This window comes from Octopus bimaculoides, chromosome 19, assembly GCF_046866305.1.
Source record: "Octopus bimaculoides isolate indiv1 chromosome 19, ASM4686630v1, whole genome shotgun sequence".
In the NCBI taxonomy this organism is placed as follows: Eukaryota; Metazoa; Mollusca; class Cephalopoda; order Octopoda; family Octopodidae; genus Octopus; species Octopus bimaculoides.
The window spans coordinates 48,992,467-48,997,265 of record NC_142946.1 but is presented as its reverse complement, the minus strand read 5'-3'; the positions used below and the strand labels follow the sequence as shown (position 1 = coordinate 48,997,265).

The window sequence follows — 4,799 nt, the reverse complement described above, 5'->3', positions numbered from 1 at the left end:
CACAAGAGCCAGTCCAGGGGCACTGGCAACGATCTTACTTGGCTTGCCGGGTCTTCTCACGCACAGCACATTTCCAAAGGTCTCGGTCAGTAGTCATCGCCTCGGTGAGGCCCAATGTACGAAGGTCTTGCCTCACCACCTCAGCCCAGGTCTTCCTGGGCCTACCTCTTCCACGGGTTCCCTCAACTGTTAGGGTGTGGCACTTTTTCGCGCAGCTATCCTCATCCATTCTCACCACATGTCCATACCAGCGCAATCGTCTCTCTTGCACACCACAACTGATGCTTCTAATGTTCAGCTTTTCTCTCAAGATACTTACACTCTGACGGGTATTCACATTGACATTACACATTCAACGGAGCATACTGGCTTCATTCCTTGCGAGCTTACGTATGTCCTCAGCAGTTACAGCCCATATTTCACTGCCATGTAGCATGGCTGTTCGTACGCATGCATCATACAGTCTGCCTTTTATATATATATATATATATAAACATACGTGAGTCATCTAAGAGTCCATAAGTCAGGGAAAAGATGCACTCATATATCTGTCACTAGAGTGGGTATATTAGCTGAAATGTACAGTATTATATATCAATCATGGCTGATCTTACCAATTGGCTTCACACTAGGAATACAATACATTGTTAGGTAACAATCCGGTTATATAAACTTACACACATCAAGGTTATTCCTTTCCATATCAGCTAACCCCGATGAGTGTAAGGTTATGTGATCAGATTGTTACCTAACACTCAGTTGTATTCCTAGCATGAGACCGATTGGTAAGACCAGCTGCGACAGATATATGATTACTCATTTTTGCCTGCTGAGTGGATTGGAGCAACATGAAATGAAGTGTTTTACTCAAGAACACAATGCATCACCCACTTCAGGAATTAAAACTACAATCTAATGATCATGAGTCCAACATGTTAACTACTAAGTCATATTCCTCCTCTCTCTCTCTGTATATATATATATATATATATATATATATATATATAACACCAGCTGAAACTACAGTATGACCTGGAACTCAAATGACAATAAAAGGCTTGTTTTTTCCTGTCCTTCTTTGTATCGTCTAACTGCCGGATGTTTTGTTGTTGCCTGTTACATTCTTGTTCCATTTTTTTGTTTTATATATATATATATATATATATATATATATATAAGCGCAGGAGTGTCTGTGTGTTAAGTAGCTACAGGCGCAGGAGTGTCTGTGTGGTAAGTAGCTACAGGTGTCAGGATTGGCTGTGTGGTAAGTCGCTTGCTTACCATCCACATGGTTCTGGCTTCAGTCCCGCTGCATGGCACCTTGGGCAAGTGTCTTCTGCTATAGCCTCGGGCTGACCTAGGCCTTGTGAGTGGATTTGGTAGACAGAAACTGAAAGAAGCCTGTCATATATGTATATGTTTGTGTGTCTGTGTTTGCCCCCCCCCCCCACCACCACCAACACACACCATCGCTTGACAACCGATGTTAGTGTGTTTGCATCCCCCATAACTTAGCAGTTCAGCAAAAGAGACCACTAGATTAAGTACTAGGCTTACAAAGAATAAGTCCTGAGGTCGAATTGTTCGACTAATGGTGGTGCCTCAGCATGGCTGCAGTCACAATAACTGAAACAAGTAAAAGAATAAATAAATAAATAAATACATACATACATACCTCACAAAAACCTTGATTATCAAGGTTAATTCCATGATGTGTTAATTGAACATTGTGTGGAGGCGCAATGGTCCATTCATTGCTTGAAATAAAGAGTAGAAGGACAACCGACAACTGGTGAAGGGTCATTTTTTTTATTTTACTTGTCTTGTTTTCCATTGTTTCTCTCGTTCTTTGCTTACCCAACATTATTTTCATATTTCATGTTGTTTACATTTTGTGACGTCCTGTACCCATATATGCATATATATATATATATATATATATATATATATATATATATATATATATTCCCACCCATGCCAGCATGGAAAGTGGATGTTAAACGATGATTATGATGATGATATATATATATATATATATATATATGAAGAGGGGATCATTCATGCATGTATGCATTTGAATGTGGGTTTATTGCTTGTGTATAATTTTACATAAATTTATGCATATACTTATACTTTCTCTGTTATTATATATGTTAACAACTGTGTACATCTATGTATGCATTGACATACTTCTGTATGTGTGTTCATTTGTGCCACAAGTTACAACACTTTTATATAGATACACAGCATACACGTGTCATAAACATATATAGCATGTGACATCACACCAATGTAAACACACACATGCACATACATGTGGATTGTATAGAGATATAAATTTCAAGAAAATTAATTGTATATGCATACAAACACACACATATATAACTGACTTATAAACAAATAAAAACAATTTCAAAAAGTCAAATTTTATGTATATTTATTTATTTATTTATTTATTTCATGTTTAAAATATTATGGCTTTTGAGATTTCATTTTTATTTTGAACCACATTCATTCATTAGTTTCTTGTGTTAATTGGTGTGTAATTATTGTGGGAAATGCCTTGGTGGGTGGTCCACCCTGATTGAACAGGTCTATGATCAAAGCTGTGAGCATCAGCATCTTATCTTTTCAGGGGTGTGTAAGGGCATAGTCTATTTGGTCCTTTCCTTGATTACAACAAGGTACAATTTGAGAGTAGTATTGCTGTTATTTCTAGCAGGTCATGCAACCATATTGAGGCCTTGGGTTGTTAAAGATAGTAACTGGTAAATGAATTCATTGAGAACAAGCTATTTTGTCACACATCCTAATATTTTGTCAAAATATTAGCGATATTTTATGCAACATGTTAAAGAAAAAAATTAATAAAATTATTCCTTCTTGTTTTCAAATTTTGGCACAAGGCCAGCAAGTGTCTGTACATATTCTAAAATTGGAATGATACAAAGAAGATTAGCATAGCCCCAGCATGGCCACAGTCTAATGACTGAAACAAGTAGAAGATAGGATATATATATATATATATATAATTGATCCCCCCCAAAAAAACAAAGAAAATATCACAATAATCCAGAATCCTTGTCTGGTATCAGATTGATCCCAAAATCTAATCGCAAGCAAGATTTTTAGTGTCCAATGTATATATAAAATTAATATAGACAGCAGGTCGTGTCCCAGGCAAGGGACCGCTGCCTGATATCAAAGATACTACTTCTATTCAGAGTCCCCTACATCTCCAGACATGTTTTTGCAGAATATTGGAAACGGATGACATTCATTTATAACAATATGTATGTTTGTATCTTTTGTTTTGACATTACGCAGTTGTTATAGATGAATGTCATTCTTTTCCAATATTCTGTAAAAACATGTCTGGCCATAGGAAAATATTAACTTGTTTGGAAACTGGTAACGGTTGGCAACAGGAAGGGTATCTGGCCATGGAAAAGTTGCCTCAATAAATTCAATAAAATAGACATTGAAATGATGATGATGATGATATCTCTCCACATTCTAGATATTCACACGACTGTATGATGTAAGTGCCTTGCTGAAATTCCAGTTACTATCATTAGCTGTATGGGCATGTCACTAATAAATTCATGGAGGTACATGTGTATGTTTATGTACTTTCTCAGAAGACAAAGAATGATATGCACTTGGTTTCCACCTCTAGTCAATAAATATGCACATGAAGTTAACAATAGAACCTCTTAAGTTGTCAAACCAGTTACTTGTGTGACCAAAAGCCACACAGTATCTACCCCGTTCTTTTTATGTTCAAAATTTGAATCTTGTCAAGGCCAACATTGCTTTTCTTCTTTCCACAGTGCATGCATATGAGGTGGTGCTGAAAAGTTCCTGGCTTTGGGTAAACGATAATACAGGAGGATCAGTTAATTATGATTTTATTCAATGTGTTCCCCTCTCAAATTCTCATACGTATTGCAGTGGTCTTATAGTTTTTCTAAGCCCTGTAAAAGAATTTGGAACGTTGGGCCTCCAGCCAGGCTTTTCATGATACCCTTAAAGCCAGGAACTTTTCAGCACCTCTCGTATGTGTGTGGTGGTGGTGGTTATGTATGTGGTATGAGTAATAAGTGTCACTCACATTACAGAGATTGACTGCTCTTTCTGTCATAGAAGAAAAGAGTTCATTAATTGACTGATATTTACCTTCTCCAGAAGCAACATGGTATGTTCAGCCACCAGCCCAAGCTCGGCTGCTTGTCAGGCTGAGAAAAGCAAACTGACAAGGTATCAGTCACTCTCTGATAGGTTTATGGTTGAACCTGTGGTAGTGGAGACCTCCAGTGTTCTCGACCCCCCCCCCCCCCCCCGGACCACTTCCCAGCAAATGTGGTTGGGAAGCAAACTTGCTATCAGGGTGGAGATGTCTGTCTGCTAAACTGAGCCCAGTAAATCAGAATGGCTGTTCCAGCACATCTCCCTCTCCATCTTCCGGAGCAATGCCTTTTTCATTTTGCCTGATGGGAAAATTGTATGTTCAACTCCTCAATGGGAAGTTACTTCATATAGATTAAAAGATTAAACCAAGTTATACAAAAGTAACATCAACCCCAAATAATAATAATAATAATGGTTTCAAATGTTGGTACAGGCCAGCAACAAGTATTCAGCTGGTATTTATTTTATCGACCCTGAAAGGATGAAAGGGAAAATCAACCTCTGCAGAACATAAAGACAGATGAAATGCCGCTAAGCATTTTGCCCGGCGTAATAATTATGATGCTGATGATGATAAAATGTCTCTTGTTGGAAGAGAGAAAGAAGAT

The 4,799-nt window shown here is 37.7% G+C and overlaps 1 non-coding gene across 1 annotated transcript; it reads left to right on the top strand.

Annotated features, from left to right (window-relative positions):
- The first annotated feature begins 2,914 nt into the window (after positions 1-2,914).
- On the top strand, positions 2,915-3,024 carry LOC128250189 (U6 spliceosomal RNA). The gene has a single exon (XR_008266289.1). It is a non-coding gene; the product is annotated as a U6 spliceosomal RNA (small nuclear RNA).
- Positions 3,025-4,799: the final 1,775 nt, after the last annotated feature.